Raw genomic sequence first — 20997 nt, 5'->3', positions numbered from 1 at the left:
TAGGGGAATCCAAGATGAGGTGACTTGTGTGGCTCGGACCAGGTTCTGTTACCCAGAATCCTTTGCAAATCTCCGAATGTGGCTAAAAAAACACATGTTCCTCAGATTTCTGTGGCAGAAAGTTCTGGAATCTGAGAGGAGCCACAAATTTCCTTCCACCCCGCGTTCCCCCACGTCTCCCAATAAAAATGATACCTCACTTGTGTGGGTAGGCCTAGCGCCCGCGAAAGGAAACGCCCCAAAGCGAAACGTGGACACAGCCAAATTTTTGAAGGAAAACAGAGGTGTTTTTTGCAAAGTGCCTACCTGTAGATTTTGGCCTGTAGCTCAGCCGCCACCTAGGGAAACCTACCAAACCTGTACATTTCTGGAAACTAGAGACCTAGGGGAATCCTAGATGGGGTGACTTGTGTGGCTCGGACCAGGTTCTGTTACCCAAAATACTTTGCAAACCTCAAAATTTGGCTAAAAAAACACATGTTCCTAACATTTCTGTGGCAGAAAGTTCTGGAATCTGAGAGGAGCCACAAATTTCCTTCCACCCAGCGTTCCCCAACGTCTCCCGATAAAAATGATACCTCACTTCTGTGGGTAGGCCTAGCGCACGTGACAGGAAATGCCCCAAAGCTCAACGTGGACACAGCCAAATTTTTGAAGGAAAACAGAGGTGTTTTTTGGAAAGTGCCTACCTGTAGATTTTGGCCTGTAGCTCAGCCGCCACCTAGGGAAACCTACCAAACCTGTGCATTTCTGAAAACTAGAGACCTAGGAAAATCCAAGATGGAGTGACTTGTGTGGCTCGGACCAGGTTCTGTTACCCAGAATCCTTTGCAAACCTCAAAATTTGGCCAAAAAAACACATGTTCCTCATATTTCTGTGGCAGAAAGTTATGGAATCTGAGAGGAGCCACAAATTTCCTTCCACACAGCGTTCCCCCACGTCTCCCGATAAAAATGATACCTCACTTGTGTGGGTAGGCCTAGCGCCTGCAACAGGAAACGCCCCAAAGTGCAACGTGGACACAGACAAATTTTTGAAGGAAAAGAGAGGTGTTTTTTGCAAAGTGCCTACCTGTAGATTTTGGCCTGTAGCTCAGCCGCCACCTAGGGAAACCTACCAAACCTGTGCATTTCTGAAAACTAGAGACCTAGGGGAGTCCAAGATGGGGTGACTTGTGTGGCTCGGACCAGGTTCTGTTACCCAGAATCCTTTGCAAACCTCAAAATTTGGCCAAAAAAACACATGTTCCTCACATTTCTGTGGCAGAAAGTTCTGGAATCTGAGAGGAGCCACAAATTTCCTTCCACCCCGCGTTCCCCCACGTCTCCCGATAAAAATGATACCTCACTTGTGTGGGTAGGCCTAGCGCCCGCGACAGGAAACGCCCCAAAGCGCAACGTGGACACAGCCAAATTTTTGAAGGAAAACAGAGGTGTTTTTTGCAAAGTGCCTACCTGTAGATTTTGGCCTGTAGCTCAGCCGCCACCTAGGGAAACCTACCAAACCTGTGCATTTCTGGAAACTAGAGACCTAGGGGAATCCTAGATGGGGTGACTTGTGTGGCTCGGACCAGGTTCTGTTACCCAAAATACTTTGCAAACCTCAAAATTTGGCTAAAAAAACACATGTTCCTAACATTTCTGTGGCAGAAAGTTCTGGAATCTGAGAGGAGCCACAAATTTCCTTCCACCCAGCGTTCCCCCACGTCTCCCGATAAAAATGATACCTCACTTGTGTGGGTAGGCCTAGCGCCCGCGACAGGAAACGCCCCAAAGCGCAACGTGGACACAGCCAAATTTTTGAAGGAAAACAGAGGTGTTTTTTGCAAAGTGCCTACCTGTAGATTTTGGCCTGTAGCTCAGCCGCCACCTAGGGAAACCTACCAAACCTGTGCTTTTCTTAAAACTAGAGACCTAGGGGAATCCAAGGTGGGGTGACTTGTGTGGCTCGGACCAGGTTCTGTTACCCAGAATCCTTTGCAAACCTCAAAATTTGGCTAAAAAAACACATGTTCCTCAAATTTCTGTGGCAGAAAGTTCTGGAATCTGAGAGGAGCCACAAATTTCCTTCCACCCAGCGTTCCCCCACGTCTCCCGATAAAAATGTTACCTCACTTGTGTGGGTAGGCCTAGCGCACGCGACAGGAAACGCCCCAAAGCGCAACGTGGACACAACCAAATTTTTGAAGGAAAACAGAGGTGTTTTTTGCAAAGTGCCTACCTGTAGATTTTGGCCTGTAGCTCAGCCGCCACCTAGGGAAACCTACCAAACCTGTGCATTTCTGAAAACTAGAGACCTAGGGGAATCCAAAATGGGGTGACTTGTGTGGCTCGGACCAGGTTCTGTTACCCAGAATCCTTTGCAAACCTCAAAAATTTTGCTAAAAAAACACATGTTCCTCACATTTCTGTGGCAGAAAGTTCTGGAATCTGAGAGGAGTCACAAATTTCCTTCCACCCAGCGTTCCCCCATGTCTCCCGATAAAAATGATACCTCACTTGTGTGGGTAGGCCTAGCGCCCGCGACAGGAAACGCCCCAAAGCGCAACATGGACACAGCCAAATTTTTGAAGGAAAACAGAGGTGTTTTTTGCAAAGTGCCTACCTGTAGATTTTGGCCTGTAGCTCAGCCGCCACCTAGGGAAACCTACCAAACCTGTGCATTTCTGAAAACTAGAGACCTAGGGGAATCCAAGATGAGGTGACTTGTGTGGCTCGGACCAGGTTCTGTTACCCAGAATCCTTTGCAAACCTCCGAATTTGGCTAAAAAAACACATGTTCCTCAGATTTCTGTGGCAGAAAGTTCTGGAATCTGAGAGGAGCCACAAATTTTCTTCCACCCCGCGTTCCCCCACGTCTCCCGATAAAAATGATACCTCACTTGTGTGGGTAGGCCTAGCGCCCGCGACAGGAAACGCCCCAAAGCGCAACGTGGACACAGCCAAATTTTTGAAGGAAAACAGAGGTGTTTTTTGCAAAGTGCCTACCTGTAGATTTTGGCCTGTAGCTCAGCCGCCACCTAGGGAAACCTACCAAACCTGTGCATTTCTGGAAACTAGAGACCTAGGGGAATCCTAGATGGGGTGACTTGTGTGGCTCGGACCAGGTTCTGTTACCCAAAATACTTTGCAAACCTCAAAATTTGGCTAAAAAAACACATGTTCCTAACATTTCTGTGGCAGAAAGTTCTGGAATCTGAGAGGAGCCACAAATTTCCTTCCACCCAGCGTTCCCCAACGTCTCCCGATAAAAATTATACCTCACTTGTGGGGGTAGGCCTAGCGCCCGCGACAGGAAACGCCCCAAAGCGCAACGTGGACACAGACAAATTTTTGAAGGAAAAGAGAGGTGTTTTTTGCAAAGTGCCTACCTGTAGATTTTGGCCTGTAGCTCAGCCACCACCTAGGGAAACCTACCAAACCTGTGCCTTTCTGAAAACTAGAGACCTAGGGGAATCCAAGATGGGGTGACTTGTGTGGCTCGGACCAGGTTCTGTTACCCAGAATCCTTTGCAAACCTCAAAATTTGGCTAAAAAACCACATGTTCCTCACATTTCTGTGGCAGAAAGTTCTGGAATCTGAGAGGAGCCACAAATTTCCTTCCACCCAGCGTTCCCCCACGTCTCCCGATAAAAATGTTACCTCACTTGTGTGGGTAGGCCTAGCGCACGCGACAGGAAACGCCCCAAAGCGCAACGTGGACACAGCCAAATTTTTGAAGGAAAACAGAGGTGTTTTTTGCAAAGTGCCTACCTGTAGATTTTGGCCTGTAGCTCAGCCGCCACCTAGGGAAACCTACCAAACCTGTGCATTTCTGAAAACTAGAGACCTAGGGGAACCCAAAAGGGGGTGACTTGTGTGGCTCGGACCAGGTTCTGTTACCCAGAATCCTTTGCAAATCTCCGAATTTGGCTAAAAAAACACATGTTCCTAACATTTCTGTGGCAGAAAGTTCTGGAATCTGAGAGGAGCCACAAATTTCCTTCCACCCCGCGTTCCCCCACGTCTCCCGATAAAAATGATACCTCACTTGTGTGGGTTGGCCTAGCGCCCGCGACAGGAAACGCCCCAAAGCGCAACGTGGACACAGCCAAATTTTTGAAGGAAAACAGAGGTGTTTTTGCAAAGTGCCTACCTGTAGATTTTGGCCTGTAGCTCAGCCGCCACCTAGGGAAACCTACCAAAGCTGTGCATTTCTGGAAACTAGAGACCTAGGGGAATCCTAGATGGGGTGACTTGTGTGGCTCGGACCAGGTTCTGTTACCCAAAATACTTTGCAAACCTCAAAATTTGGCTAAAAAAACACATGTTCCTAACATTTCTGTGGCAGAAAGTTCTGGAATCTGAGAGGAGCCACAAATTTCCTTCCACCCAGCGTTCCCCAACGTCTCCCGATAAAAATGATACCTCACTTCTGTGGGTAGGCCTAGCGCACGTGACAGGAAACGCCCCAAAGCGCAACGTGGACACAGCCAAATTTTTGAAGGAAAAGAGAGGTGTTTTTTGCAAAGTGCCTACCTGTAGATTTTGGCCTGTAGCTCAGCCACCACCTAGGGAAACCTACCAAACCTGTGCCTTTCTGAAAACTAGAGACCTAGGGGAATCCAAGATGGGGTGACTTGTGTGGCTCGGACCAGGTTCTGTTACCCAGAATCCTTTGCAAACCTCAAAATTTGGCTAAAAAACCACATGTTCCTCACATTTCTGTGGCAGAAAGTTCTGGAATCTGAGAGGAGCCACAAATTTCCTTCCACCCAGCGTTCCCCCACGTCTCCCGATAAAAATGTTACCTCACTTGTGTGGGTAGGCCTAGCGCACGCGACAGGAAACGCCCCAAAGCGCAACGTGGACACAGCCAAATTTTTGAAGGAAAACAGAGGTGTTTTTTGCAAAGTGCCTACCTGTAGATTTTGGCCTGTAGCTCAGCCGCCACCTAGGGAAACCTACCAAACCTGTGCATTTCTGAAAACTAGAGACCTAGGGGAATCCAAAATGGGGTGACTTGTGTGGCTCGGACCAGGTTCTGTTACCCAGAATCCTTTGCAAACCTCAAAAATGTTGCTAAAAAACCACATGTTCCTCACATTTCTGTGGCAGAAAGTTCTGGAATCTGAGAGGAGTCACAAATTTCCTTCCACCCAGCGTTCCCCCATGTCTCCCGATAAAAATGATACCTCACTTGTGTGGGTAGGCCTAGCGCCCGCGACAGGAAACGCCCCAAAGCGCATCATGGACACAGCCAAATTTTTGAAGGAAAACAGAGGTGTTTTTTGCAAAGTGCCTACCTGTAGATTTTGGCCTGTAGCTCAGCCGCCACCTAGGGAAACCTACCAAACCTGTGCATTTCTGAAAACTAGAGACCTAGGGGAATCCAAGATGAGGTGACTTGTGTGGCTCGGACCAGGTTCTGTTACCCAGAATCCTTTGCAAATCTCCGAATGTGGCTAAAAAAACACATGTTCCTCAGATTTCTGTGGCAGAAAGTTCTGGAATCTGAGAGGAGCCACAAATTTCCTTCCACCCCGCGTTCCCCCACGTCTCCCAATAAAAATGATACCTCACTTGTGTGGGTAGGCCTAGCGCCCGCGAAAGGAAACGCCCCAAAGCGAAACGTGGACACAGCCAAATTTTTGAAGGAAAACAGAGGTGTTTTTTGCAAAGTGCCTACCTGTAGATTTTGGCCTGTAGCTCAGCCGCCACCTAGGGAAACCTACCAAACCTGTACATTTCTGGAAACTAGAGACCTAGGGGAATCCTAGATGGGGTGACTTGTGTGGCTCGGACCAGGTTCTGTTACCCAAAATACTTTGCAAACCTCAAAATTTGGCTAAAAAAACACATGTTCCTAACATTTCTGTGGCAGAAAGTTCTGGAATCTGAGAGGAGCCACAAATTTCCTTCCACCCAGCGTTCCCCAACGTCTCCCGATAAAAATGATACCTCACTTCTGTGGGTAGGCCTAGCGCACGTGACAGGAAATGCCCCAAAGCTCAACGTGGACACAGCCAAATTTTTGAAGGAAAACAGAGGTGTTTTTTGGAAAGTGCCTACCTGTAGATTTTGGCCTGTAGCTCAGCCGCCACCTAGGGAAACCTACCAAACCTGTGCATTTCTGAAAACTAGAGACCTAGGAAAATCCAAGATGGAGTGACTTGTGTGGCTCGGACCAGGTTCTGTTACCCAGAATCCTTTGCAAACCTCAAAATTTGGCCAAAAAAACACATGTTCCTCATATTTCTGTGGCAGAAAGTTATGGAATCTGAGAGGAGCCACAAATTTCCTTCCACACAGCGTTCCCCCACGTCTCCCGATAAAAATGATACCTCACTTGTGTGGGTAGGCCTAGCGCCTGCAACAGGAAACGCCCCAAAGTGCAACGTGGACACAGACAAATTTTTGAAGGAAAAGAGAGGTGTTTTTTGCAAAGTGCCTACCTGTAGATTTTGGCCTGTAGCTCAGCCGCCACCTAGGGAAACCTACCAAACCTGTGCATTTCTGAAAACTAGAGACCTAGGGGAGTCCAAGATGGGGTGACTTGTGTGGCTCGGACCAGGTTCTGTTACCCAGAATCCTTTGCAAACCTCAAAATTTGGCCAAAAAAACACATGTTCCTCACATTTCTGTGGCAGAAAGTTCTGGAATCTGAGAGGAGCCACAAATTTCCTTCCACCCCGCGTTCCCCCACGTCTCCCGATAAAAATGATACCTCACTTGTGTGGGTAGGCCTAGCGCCCGCGACAGGAAACGCCCCAAAGCGCAACGTGGACACAGCCAAATTTTTGAAGGAAAACAGAGGTGTTTTTTGCAAAGTGCCTACCTGTAGATTTTGGCCTGTAGCTCAGCCGCCACCTAGGGAAACCTACCAAACCTGTGCATTTCTGGAAACTAGAGACCTAGGGGAATCCTAGATGGGGTGACTTGTGTGGCTCGGACCAGGTTCTGTTACCCAAAATACTTTGCAAACCTCAAAATTTGGCTAAAAAAACACATGTTCCTAACATTTCTGTGGCAGAAAGTTCTGGAATCTGAGAGGAGCCACAAATTTCCTTCCACCCAGCGTTCCCCCACGTCTCCCGATAAAAATGATACCTCACTTGTGTGGGTAGGCCTAGCGCCCGCGACAGGAAACGCCCCAAAGCGCAACGTGGACACAGCCAAATTTTTGAAGGAAAACAGAGGTGTTTTTTGCAAAGTGCCTACCTGTAGATTTTGGCCTGTAGCTCAGCCGCCACCTAGGGAAACCTACCAAACCTGTGCTTTTCTTAAAACTAGAGACCTAGGGGAATCCAAGGTGGGGTGACTTGTGTGGCTCGGACCAGGTTCTGTTACCCAGAATCCTTTGCAAACCTCAAAATTTGGCTAAAAAAACACATGTTCCTCACATTTCTGTGGCAGAAAGTTCTGGAATCTGAGAGGAGCCACAAATTTCCTTCCACCCAGCGTTCCCCCACGTCTCCCGATAAAAATGTTACCTCACTTGTGTGGGTAGGCCTAGCGCACGCGACAGGAAACGCCCCAAAGCGCAACGTGGACACAACCAAATTTTTGAAGGAAAACAGAGGTGTTTTTTGCAAAGTGCCTACCTGTAGATTTTGGCCTGTAGCTCAGCCGCCACCTAGGGAAACCTACCAAACCTGTGCATTTCTGAAAACTAGAGACCTAGGGGAATCCAAAATGGGGTGACTTGTGTGGCTCGGACCAGGTTCTGTTACCCAGAATCCTTTGCAAACCTCAAACATTTTGCTAAAAAAACACATGTTCCTCACATTTCTGTGGCAGAAAGTTCTGGAATCTGAGAGGAGTCACAAATTTCCTTCCACCCAGCGTTCCCCCATGTCTCCCGATAAAAATGATACCTCACTTGTGTGGGTAGGCCTAGCGCCCGCGACAGGAAACGCCCCAAAGCGCAACATGGACACAGCCAAATTTTTGAAGGAAAACAGAGGTGTTTTTTGCAAAGTGCCTACCTGTAGATTTTGGCCTGTAGCTCAGCCGCCACCTAGGGAAACCTACCAAACCTGTGCATTTCTGAAAACTAGAGACCTAGGGGAATCCAAGATGAGGTGACTTGTGTGGCTCGGACCAGGTTCTGTTACCCAGAATCCTTTGCAAACCTCCGAATTTGGCTAAAAAAACACATGTTCCTCAGATTTCTGTGGCAGAAAGTTCTGGAATCTGAGAGGAGCCACAAATTTTCTTCCACCCCGCGTTCCCCCACGTCTCCCGATAAAAATGATACCTCACTTGTGTGGGTAGGCCTAGCGCCCGCGACAGGAAACGCCCCAAAGCGCAACGTGGACACAGCCAAATTTTTGAAGGAAAACAGAGGTGTTTTTTGCAAAGTGCCTACCTGTAGATTTTGGCCTGTAGCTCAGCCGCCACCTAGGGAAACCTACCAAACCTGTGCATTTCTGGAAACTAGAGACCTAGGGGAATCCTAGATGGGGTGACTTGTGTGGCTCGGACCAGGTTCTGTTACCCAAAATACTTTGCAAACCTCAAAATTTGGCTAAAAAAACACATGTTCCTAACATTTCTGTGGCAGAAAGTTCTGGAATCTGAGAGGAGCCACAAATTTCCTTCCACCCAGCGTTCCCCAACGTCTCCCGATAAAAATTATACCTCACTTGTGGGGGTAGGCCTAGCGCCCGCGACAGGAAACGCCCCAAAGCGCAACGTGGACACAGACAAATTTTTGAAGGAAAAGAGAGGTGTTTTTTGCAAAGTGCCTACCTGTAGATTTTGGCCTGTAGCTCAGCCACCACCTAGGGAAACCTACCAAACCTGTGCCTTTCTGAAAACTAGAGACCTAGGGGAATCCAAGATGGGGTGACTTGTGTGGCTCGGACCAGGTTCTGTTACCCAGAATCCTTTGCAAACCTCAAAATTTGGCTAAAAAACCACATGTTCCTCACATTTCTGTGGCAGAAAGTTCTGGAATCTGAGAGGAGCCACAAATTTCCTTCCACCCAGCGTTCCCCCACGTCTCCCGATAAAAATGTTACCTCACTTGTGTGGGTAGGCCTAGCGCACGCGACAGGAAACGCCCCAAAGCGCAACGTGGACACAGCCAAATTTTTGAAGGAAAACAGAGGTGTTTTTTGCAAAGTGCCTACCTGTAGATTTTGGCCTGTAGCTCAGCCGCCACCTAGGGAAACCTACCAAACCTGTGCATTTCTGAAAACTAGAGACCTAGGGGAATCCAAAAGGGGGTGACTTGTGTGGCTCGGACCAGGTTCTGTTACCCAGAATCCTTTGCAAATCTCCGAATTTGGCTAAAAAAACACATGTTCCTAACATTTCTGTGGCAGAAAGTTCTGGAATCTGAGAGGAGCCACAAATTTCCTTCCACCCCGCGTTCCCCCACGTCTCCCGATAAAAATGATACCTCACTTGTGTGGGTTGGCCTAGCGCCCGCGACAGGAAACGCCCCAAAGCGCAACGTGGACACAGCCAAATTTTTGAAGGAAAACAGAGGTGTTTTTGCAAAGTGCCTACCTGTAGATTTTGGCCTGTAGCTCAGCCGCCACCTAGGGAAACCTACCAAAGCTGTGCATTTCTGGAAACTAGAGACCTAGGGGAATCCTAGATGGGGTGACTTGTGTGGCTCGGACCAGGTTCTGTTACCCAAAATACTTTGCAAACCTCAAAATTTGGCTAAAAAAACACATGTTCCTAACATTTCTGTGGCAGAAAGTTCTGGAATCTGAGAGGAGCCACAAATTTCCTTCCACCCAGCGTTCCCCAACGTCTCCCGATAAAAATGATACCTCACTTCTGTGGGTAGGCCTAGCGCACGTGACAGGAAATGCCCCAAAGCTCAACGTGGACACAGCCACATTTTTGAAGGAAAACAGAGGTGTTTTTTGGAAAGTGCCTACCTGTAGATTTTGGCCTGTAGCTCAGCCGCCACCTAGGGAAACCTACCAAACCTGTGCATTTCTGAAAACTAGAGACCTAGGAAAATCCAAGATGGAGTGACTTGTGTGGCTCGGACCAGGTTCTGTTACCCAGAATCCTTTGCAAACCTCAAAATTTGGCCAAAAAAACACATGTTCCTCACATTTCTGTGGCAGAAAGTTCTGGAATCTGAGAGGAGCCACAAATTTCCTTCCACACAGCGTTCCCCCACGTCTCCCGATAAAAATGATACCTCACTTGTGTGGGTAGGCCTAGCGCCTGCAACAGGAAACGCCCCAAAGTGCAACGTGGACACAGACAAATTTTTGAAGGAAAAGAGAGGTGTTTTTTGCAAAGTGCCTACCTGTAGATTTTGGCCTGTAGCTCAGCCGCCACCTAGGGAAACCTACCAAACCTGTGCATTTCTGAAAACTAGAGACCTAGGGGAGTCCAAGATGGGGTGACTTGTGTGGCTCGGACCAGGTTCTGTTACCCATAATCCTTTGCAAACCTCAAAATTTGGCCAAAAAAACACATGTTCCTCACATTTCTGTGGCAGAAAGTTCTGGAATCTGAGAGGAGCCACAAATTTCCTTCCACCCGCGTTCCCCCACGTCTCCCGATAAAAATGATACCTCACTTGTGTGGGTAGGCCTAGCGCCCGCGACAGGAAACGCCCCAAAGCGCAACGTGGACACAGCCAAATTTTTGAAGGAAAACAGAGGTGTTTTTTGCAAAGTGCCTACCTGTAGATTTTGGCCTGTAGCTCAGCCGCCACCTAGGGAAACCTACCAAACCTGTGCATTTCTGGAAACTAGAGACCTAGGGGAATCCTAGATGGGGTGACTTGTGTGGCTCGGACCAGGTTCTGTTACCCAAAATACTTTGCAAACCTCAAAATTTGGCTAAAAAAACACATGTTCCTAACATTTCTGTGGCAGAAAGTTCTGGAATCTGAGAGGAGCCACAAATTTCCTTCCACCCAGCGTTCCCCCACGTCTCCCGATAAAAATGATACCTCACTTGTGTGGGTAGGCCTAGCGCCCGCGACAGGAAACGCCCTAAAGCGCAACGTGGACACAGCCAAATTTTTGAAGGAAAACAGAGGTGTTTTTTGCAAAGTGCCTACCTGTAGATTTTGGCCTGTAGCTCAGCCGCCACCTAGGGAAACCTACCAAACCTGTGCTTTTCTAAAAACTAGAGACGTAGGGGAATCCAAGGTGGGGTGACTCGTGTGGCTCGGACCAGGTTCTGTTACCCAGAATCCTTTGCAAACCTCAAAATTTGGCTAAAAAAACACATGTTCCTCACATTTCTGTGGCAGAAAGTTCTGGAATCTGAGAGGAGCCACAAATTTCCTTCCACCCAGCGTTCCCCCACGTCTCCCGATAAAAATGTTACCTCACTTGTGTGGGTAGGCCTAGCGCACGCGACAGGAAACGCCCCAAAGCGCAACGTGGACACAACCAAATTTTTGAAGGAAAACAGAGGTGTTTTTTGCAAAGTGCCTACCTGTAGATTTTGGCCTGTAGCTCAGCCGCCACCTAGGGAAACCTACCAAACCTGTGCATTTCTGAAAACTAGAGACCTAGGGGAATCCAAGATGAGGTGACTTGTGTGGCTCGGACCAGGTTCTGTTACCCAGAATCCTTTGCAAACCTCCGAATTTGGCTAAAAAAACACATGTTCCTCAGATTTCTGTGGCAGAAAGTTCTGGAATCTGAGAGGAGCCACAAATTTTCTTCCACCCCGCGTTCCCCCACGTCTCCCGATAAAAATGATACCTCACTTGTGTGGGTAGGCCTAGCGCCCGCGACAGGAAACGCCCCAAAGCGCAACGTGGACACAGCCAAATTTTTGAAGGAAAACAGAGGTGTTTTTTGCAAAGTGCCTACCTGTAGATTTTGGCCTGTAGCTCAGCCGCCACCTAGGGAAACCTACCAAACCTGTGCATTTCTGGAAACTAGAGACCTAGGGGAATCCTAGATGGGGTGACTTGTGTGGCTCGGACCAGGTTCTGTTACCCAAAATACTTTGCAAACCTCAAAATTTGGCTAAAAAAACACATGTTCCTAACATTTCTGTGGCAGAAAGTTCTGGAATCTGAGAGGAGCCACAAATTTCCTTCCACCCAGCGTTCCCCAACGTCTCCCGATAAAAATGATACCTCACTTGTGTGGGTAGGCCTAGCGCCCGCGACAGGAAACGCCCCAAAGCGCAACTTGGACACAGACAAATTTTTGAAGGAAAAGAGAGGTGTTTTTTGCAAAGTGCCTACCTGTAGATTTTGGCCTGTAGCTCAGCCACCACCTAGGGAAACCTACCAAACCTGTGCCTTTCTGAAAACTAGAGACCTAGGGGAATCCAAGATGGGGTGACTTGTGTGGCTCGGACCAGGTTCTGTTACCCAGAATCCTTTGCAAACCTCAAAATTTGGCTAAAAAACCACATGTTCCTCACATTTCTGTGGCAGAAAGTTCTGGAATCTGAGAGGAGCCACAAATTTCCTTCCACCCAGCGTTCCGCCACGTCTCCCGATAAAAATGTTACCTCACTTGTGTGGGTAGGCCTAGCGCACGCGACAGGAAACGCCCCAAAGCGCAACGTGGACACAGCCAAATTTTTGAAGGAAAACAGAGGTGTTTTTTGCAAAGTGCCTACCTGTAGATTTTGGCCTGTAGCTCAGCCGCCACCTAGGGAAACCTACCAAACCTGTGCATTTCTGAAAACTAGAGACCTAGGGGAATCCAAAATGGGGTGACTTGTGTGGCTCGGACCAGGTTCTGTTACCCAGAATCCTTTGCAAACCTCAAAAATGTTGCTAAAAAAACACATGTTCCTCACATTTCTGTGGCAGAAAGTTCTGGAATCTGAGAGGAGTCACAAATTTCCTTCCACCCAGCGTTCCCCCATGTCTCCCGATAAAAATGATACCTCACTTGTGTGGGTAGGCCTAGCGCCCGCGACAGCAAACGCCCCAAAGCGCAACATGGACACAGCCAAACTTTTGAAGGAAAACAGAGGTGTTTTTTGCAAAGTGCCTACCTGTAGATTTTGGCCTGTAGCTCAGCCGCCACCTAGGGAAACCTACCAAACCTGTGCATTTCTGAAAACTAGAGACCTAGGGGAATCCAAGATGAGGTGACTTGTGTGGCTCGGACCAGGTTCTGTTACCCAGAATCCTTTGCAAATCTCCGAATTTGGCTAAAAAAACACATGTTCCTCAGATTTCTGTGGCAGAAAGTTCTGGAATCTGAGAGGAGCCACAAATTTCCTTCCACCCCGCGTTCCCCCACGTCTCCCGATAAAAATGATACCTCACTTGTGTGGGTAGGCCTAGCGCCCGCGACAGGAAACGCCCCAAAGCGCAACGTGGACACAGCCAAATTTTTGAAGGAAAACAGAGGTGTTTTTTGCAAAGTGCCTAACTGTAGATTTTGGCCTGTAGCTCAGCCGCCACCTAGGGAAACCTACCAAACCTGTGCATTTCTGGAAACTAGAGACCTAGGGGAATCCTAGATGGGGTGACTTGTGTGGCTCGGACCAGGTTCTGTTACCCAAAATACTTTGCAAACCTCAAAATTTGGCTAAAAAAACACATGTTCCTAACATTTCTGTGGCAGAAAGTTCTGGAATCTGAGAGGAGCCACAAATTTCCTTCCACCCAGCGTTCCCCAACGTCTCCCGATAAAAATGATACCTCACTTCTGTGGGTAGGCCTAGCGCACGTGACAGGAAATGCCCCAAAGCTCAACGTGGACACAGCCAAATTTTTGAAGGAAAACAGAGGTGTTTTTTGGAAAGTGCCTACCTGTAGATTTTGGCCTGTAGCTCAGCCGCCACCTAGGGAAACCTACCAAACCTGTGCATTTCTGAAAACTAGAGACCTAGGAAAATCCAAGATGGAGTGAATTGTGTGGCTCGGACCAGGTTCTGTTACCCAGAATCCTTTGCAAACCTCAAAATTTGGCCAAAAAAACACATGTTCCTCACATTTCTGTGGCAGAAAGTTCTGGAATCTGAGAGGAGCCACAAATTTCCTTCCACACAGCGTTCCCCCACGTCTCCCGATAAAAATGATACCTCACTTGTGTGGGTAGGCCTAGCGCCTGCAACAGGAAACGCCCCAAAGTGCAACGTGGACACAGACAAATTTTTGAAGGAAAAGAGAGGTGTTTTTTGCAAAGTGCCTACCTGTAGATTTTGGCCTGTAGCTCAGCCGCCACCTAGGGAAACCTACCAAACCTGTGCATTTCTGAAAACTAGAGACCTAGGGGAGTCCAAGATGGGGTGACTTGTGTGGCTCGGACCAGGTTCTGTTACCCAGAATCCTTTGCAAACCTCAAAATTTGGCTAAAAAAACACATGTTCCTCACATTTCTGTGGCAGAAAGTTCTGGAATCTGAGAGGAGCCACAAATTTCCTTCCACCCAGCGTTCCCCAACGTCTCCCAATAAAAATGATACCTCACTTGTGTGGGTAGGCCTAGCGCCCGCGACAGGAAACGCCCCAAAGCGCAACGTGGACACAGACAAATTTTTGAAGGAAAAGAGAGGTGTTTTTTGCAAAGTGCCTACCTGTAGATTTTGGCCTGTAGCTCAGCCACCACCTAGGGAAACCTACCAAACCTGTGCCTTTCTGAAAACTAGAGACCTAGGGGAATCCAAGATGGGGTGACTTGTGTGGCTCGGACCAGGTTCTGTTACCCAGAATCCTTTGCAAACCTCAAAATTTGGCTAAAAAACCACATGTTCCTCACATTTCTGTGGCAGAAAGTTCTGGAATCTGAGAGGAGCCACAAATTTCCTTCCACCCAGCGTTCCCCCACGTCTCCCGATAAAAATGTTACCTCACTTGTGTGGGTAGGCCTAGCGCACGCGACAGGAAACGCCCCAAAGCGCAACGTGGACACAGCCAAATTTTTGAAGGAAAACAGAGGTGTTTTTTGCAAAGTGCCTACCTGTAGATTTTGGCCTGTAGCTCAGCCGCCACCTAGGGAAACCTACCAAACCTGTGCATTTCTGAAAACTAGAGACCTAGGGGAATCCAAAATGGGGTGACTTGTGTGGCTCGGACCAGGTTCTGTTACCCAGAATCCTTTGCAAACCTCAAAAATTTTGCTAAAAAAACACATGTTCCTCACATTTCTGTGGCAGAAAGTTCTGGAATCTGAGAGGAGTCACAAATTTCCTTCCACCCAGCGTTCCCCCATGTCTCCCGATAAAAATGATACCTCACTTGTGTGGGTAGGCCTAGCGCCCGCGACAGGAAACGCCCCAAAGCGCAACATGGACACAGCCAAATTTTTGAAGGAAAACAGAGGTGTTTTTTGCAAAGTGCCTACCTGTAGATTTTGGCCTGTAGCTCAGCCGCCACCTAGGGAAACCTACCAAACCTGTGCATTTCTGAAAACTAGAGACCTAGGGGAATCCAAGATGAGGTGACTTGTGTGGCTCGGACCAGGTTCTGTTACCCAGAATCCTTTGCAAATCTCCGAATTTGGCTAAAAAAACACATGTTCCTCAGATTTCTGTGGCAGAAAGTTCTGGAATCTGAGAGGAGCCAAAAATTTCCTTCCACCCCGCGTTCCCCCACGTCTCCCGATAAAAATGATACCTCACTTGTGTGGGTAGGCCTAGCGCCCGCGACAGGAAACGCCCCAAAGCGCAACGTGGACACAGCCAAATTTTTGAAGGAAAACAGAGGTGTTTTTTGCAAAGTGCCTACCTGTAGATTTTGGCCTGTAGCTCAGCCGCCACCTAGGGAAACCTACCAAACCTGTGCATTTCTGGAAACTAGAGACCTAGGGGAATCCTAGATGGGGTGACTTGTGTGGCTCGGACCAGGTTCTGTTACCCAAAATACTTTGCAAACCTCAAAATTTGGCTAAAAAAACACATGTTCCTAACATTTCTGTGGCAGAAAGTTCTGGAATCTGAGAGGAGCCACAAATTTCCTTCCACCCAGCGTTCCCCAATGTCTCCCGATAAAAATGATACCTCACTTCTGTGAGTAGGCCTAGCGCACGTGACAGGAAATGCCCCAAAGCTCAACGTGGACACAGCCAAATTTTTGAAGGAGAACAGAGGTGTTTTTTGGAAAGTGCCTACCTGTAGATTTTGGCCTGTAGCTCAGCCGCCACCTAGGGAAACCTACCAAACCTGTGCATTTCTGAAAACTAGAGACCTAGGAAAATCCAAGATGGAGTGACTTGTGTGGCTCGGACCAGGTTCTGTTACCCAGAATCCTTTGCAAACCTCAAAATTTGGCCAAAAAAACACATGTTCCTCACATTTCTGTGGCAGAAAGTTCTGGAATCTGAGAGGAGCCACAAATTTCCTTATACACAGCGTTCCCCCACGTCTCCCGATAAAAATGATACCTCACTTGTGTGGGTAGGCCTAGCGCCTGCAACAGGAAACGCCCCAAAGTGCAACGTGGACACAGACAAATTTTTGAAGGAAAAGAGAGGTGTTTTTTGCAAAGTGCCTACCTGTAGATTTTGGCCTGTAGCTCAGCCGCCACCTAGGGAAACCTACCAAACCTGTGCATTTCTGAAAACTAGAGACCTAGGGGAGTCCAAGATGGGGTGACTTGTGTGGCTCGGACCAGGTTCTGTTACCCAGAATCCTTTGCAAACCTCAAAATTTGGCCAAAAAAACACATGTTCCTCACATTTCTGTGGCAGAAAGTTCTGGAATCTGAGAGGAGCCACAAATTTCCTTCCACCCCGCGTTCCCCCACGTCTCCCGATAAAAATGATACCTCACTTGTGTGGGTAGGCCTAGCGCCCGCGACAGGAAACGCCCCAAAGCGCAACGTGGACACAGCCAAATTTTTTAAGGAAAACAGAGGTGTTTTTTGCAAAGTGCCTACCTGTAGATTTTGGCCTGTAGCTCAGCCGCCACCTAGGGAAACCTACCAAACCTGTGCATTTCTGGAAACTAGAGACCTAGGGGAATCCTAGATGGGGTGACTTGTGTGGCTCGGACCAGGTTCTGTTACCCAAAATACTTTGCAAACCTCAAAATTTGGCTATAAAAACACATGTTCCTAACATTTCTGTGGCAGAAAGTTCTGGAATCTGAGAGGAGCCACAAATTTCCTTCCACCCAGCGTTCCCCCACGTCTCCCGATAAAAATGATACCTCACTTGTGTGGGTAGGCCTAGCGCCCGCGACAGGAAACGCCCCAAAGCGCAACGTGGACACAGCCAAATTTTTGAAGGAAAACAGAGGTGTTTTTTGCAAAGTGCCTACCTGTAGATTTTGGCCTGTAGCTCAGCCGCCACCTAGGGAAACCTACCAAACCTGTGCTTTTCTTAAAACTAGAGACCTAGGGGAATCCAAGGTGGGGTGACTTGTGTGGCTCGGGCCAGGTTCTGTTACCCAGAATCCTTTGCAAACCTCAAAATTTGGCTAAAAAAACACATGTTCCTCACATTTCTGTGGCAGAAAGTTCTGGAATCTGAGAGGCGCCACAAAATTCCTTCCACCCTGCGTTCCCCCACGTCTCCCGATAAAAATGATACCTCACTTGTGTGGGTAGGCCTAGCGCCCGCGACAGGAAACGCCCCAAAGCGCAACGTGGACACAGCCAAATTTTTGAAGGAAAACAGAGGTGTTTTTTGCAAAGTGCCTACCTGTAGATTTTGGCCTGTAGCTCAGCCGCCACCTAGGGAAACCTACCAAACCTGTGCATTTCTGAAAACTAGAGACCTAGGGGAATCCTAGATGGGGTGACTTGTGTGGCTCGGACCAGGTTCTGTTACCCAAAATCCTTTGCAAACCTCAAAATTTGGCTAAAAAAACACATGTTCCTAACATTTCTGTGGCAGAAAGTTCTGGAATCTGAGAGGAGCCACAAATTTCCTTCCACCCAGCGTTCCCTAACGTCTCCCGATAAAAATAGATACCTCACTTCTGTGGGTAGGCCTAGCGCACGCGACAGGAAACGCCCCAAAGCTCAACGTGGACACAGCCAAATTTTTGAAGTAAAACAGAGGTGTTTTTTGGAAAGTGCCTACCTGTAGATTTTGGCCTGTAGCTCACCCGCCACCTAGGGAAACCTACCAAACCTGTGCATTTCTGAAAACTAGAGACCTAGGGGAATCCAAGATGGGGTGACTTGTGTGGCTCGGACCAGGTTCTGTTACCCAGAATCCTTTGCAAACCTCAAAATTTGGCTAAAAAAACACATGTTCCTCACATTTCTGTGGCAGATAGTTCTGGAATCTGAGAGGAGCCACAAATTTCCTTCCACCCAGCGTTCCCCCACGTCTCCCGATAAAAATGATACCTCACTTGTGTGGGTAGACCTAGCGCCCGCGACAGGAAACGCCCCAAAGCGCAACGTGGACACAGCCAAATTCTTGAAGGAAAACAGAGGTTTTTTTTGCAAAGTGCCTCCCTGTAGATTTTGGCCTGTAGCTCAGCCGCCACCTAGGGAAACCTACCAAACCTGTGCATTTCTGAAAACTAGAGACCTAGGGGAATCCAAGATGGGGAGACTTGTGTGGCTCGGACCAGGTTCTGTTACCCAGAATCCTTTGCAAACCTCAAAATTTGGCTAAAAAAACACATGTTCCTCACATTTCTGTGGCAGAAAGTTCTGGAATCTGAGAGGAGCCACAAATTTCCTTCCACCCAGCGTTCCCCCACGTCTCCCGATAAAAATGATACCTCTCTTGTGTGGGTAGGCCTAGCGCCTGCGACAGGAAACGCCCCAAAGCGCAACGTGGACACAGCCAAATTTTTGAAGGAAAACAGAGGTGTTTTTTGCAAAGTGCCTTCCTGTAGATTTTGGCCTGTAGCTCAGCCGCCACCTAGGGAAACCTACCAAACCTGTGCATTTCTGAAAACTAGAGACCTAGGGGAATCCAAGATGGGGTGACTTGTGTGGCTCGGACCAGGTTCTGTTACCCAGAATCCTTTGCAAACCTCAAAATGTGGCTAAACAAACACATGTTCCTCACATTTCTGTGGCAGAAAGTTCTGGAATCTGAGAGGAGCCACAAATTTCCTTCCACCCAGCGTTCCCCCACGTCTCCCGATAAAAATGATACCTCACTTGTGTGGGTAGGCCTAGCGCCCGCGACAGGAAACGCCCCAAAGCGCAACGTAGACACAGCCAAATTTTTGAAGGAAAACAGAGGTGTTTTTTGCAAAGTGCCTACCTGTAGATTTTGGCCTGTAGCTCAGCCGCCATCTAGGGTAACCTCCCAAACCTGTGCTTTTCTGAAAACTAGAGACCTAGGGGAATCCAAGATGGGGTGACTTGTGTGGCTCGGACCAAGTTCTGTTACCCAGAATCCTTTGCAAACCTCTAAATTTGGCTAAAAAAATACATGTTCCTCACATTTCTGTGGCAGAAAGTTCTGGAATCTGAGAGGATCCACAAAATTCCTTCCACCCAGCGTTCCCCCACGTCTCCCGATAAAAATGATACCTCACTTGTGTGGGTAGGCCTAGCGCCCGCGACAGGAAACGCCCCAAAGCGCAACCTGGACACAGTCAAATTTTTGAAGGAAAACAGAGGTGTTTTTGGCAAAGTGCCTACCTGTAGATTTTGGCCTGTAGCTCAGCCGCCATCTAGGGAAACCTACCAAACCTGTGCATTTCTGAAAACTAGAGACCTAGGGGAATCCAAGATGGGGTGACTTGTGTGGCTCGGACCAGGTTCTGTTACCCAGAATCCTTTGCAAACCTCAAAATGTGGCTAAAAAAACACACGTTCCTCACATTTCTGTGGCAGAAAGTTCTGGAATCTGAGAGGAGCCACAAATTTCCTTCCACTCAGCGTTCCCCCACGTCTCCCGATAAAAATGATACCTCACTTATGTTGGTAGGCCTAGCGCCCGTGACAGGAAACGCCCCAAAGCGCAACGTGGACACAACCAAATTTTTGAAGGAAAACAGAGGTGTTTTTTGCAAAGTGCCTACCTGTAGATTTTGGCCTGTAGCTCAGCCGCCACCTAGGGAAACCTACCAAACCTGTGCTTTTCTGAAAACTAGAGACCTAGGGGAATCCAAGATGGGGTGACTTGTGTGGCTCGGACCAGGTTCTGTTACCCAGAATCCTTTGCAAACCTCAAAATGTGGCTAAAAAAACACACGTTCCTCACATTTCTGTGGCAGAAAGTTCTGGAATCTGAGAGGAGCCACAAATTTCCTTCCACCCAGCGTTCCCCCACGCCTTCCGATAAAAATGATACCTCACTTGTGTGGGTAGGCCTAGCGCCCGCGACAGGAAACGCCCCAAAGCGCAACGTGGACACAGCCAAATTTTTGAAGGAAAACAGAGGTGTTTTTTGCAAAGTGACTACCTGTAGATTTTGGCCTGTAGCTCAGCCGCCACCTAGGGAAACCTGCCAAACCTGTGCATTTCTGAAAACTAGAGACCTAGGGGAATCCAAGATGGGGTGACTTGTGTGGCTCGGACCAGGTTCTGTTACCCAGAATCCTTTGCAAACCTCAAAATTTGGCTAAACAAACACATCTTCCTCACATTTCTGTGGCAGAAAGTTCTGGAATCTGAGACGAGCCACAAATTTCCTTCCACCCAGCGTTCCCCCACGTCTCCCGATAAAAATGATACTTCACTTGTGTGGGTAGGCCTAGTGCTCGCGACAGGAAACGCCCCAAAGCGCAACGTGGACACAGCCAAATTTTTGAAGGAAAACAGAGGTGTTTTTTGCAAAGTGCCTCCCTGTAGATTTTGGCCTGTAGCTCAGCCGCCACCTAGGGAAACCTACCAAACCTGTGCATTTCTGAAAACTAGAGACCTAGGAGAATCCAAGATGGGGTGACTTGTGTGGCTCGGACCAGGTTCTATTACCCAGAATCCTTTGCAAACCTCAAAATTTGGCTAAAAAAACACATGTTCCTCACATTTCTGTGGCAGAAAGTTCTGGAATCTGAGAGGAGCCACAAATTTCCTTCCACCAAGCGTTGCCCCGCGTCTCCCGATAAAAATGATACCTCACTTGTGTGGGTAGGCCTAGCGCCCGCGACAGGAAACGCCCCAAAGCGCAACGTGGACACAGCCAAATTTTTTAAGGAAAACAGAGGTGTTTTTTTGCAAAGTGCCTACCTGTA

Source organism: Pleurodeles waltl, chromosome 2_2, assembly GCF_031143425.1.
Source record: "Pleurodeles waltl isolate 20211129_DDA chromosome 2_2, aPleWal1.hap1.20221129, whole genome shotgun sequence".
In the NCBI taxonomy this organism is placed as follows: Eukaryota; Metazoa; Chordata; class Amphibia; order Caudata; family Salamandridae; genus Pleurodeles; species Pleurodeles waltl.
The sequence above is the reverse complement of the archived record's forward strand: the minus strand, read 5'-3'. Positions refer to the sequence as shown.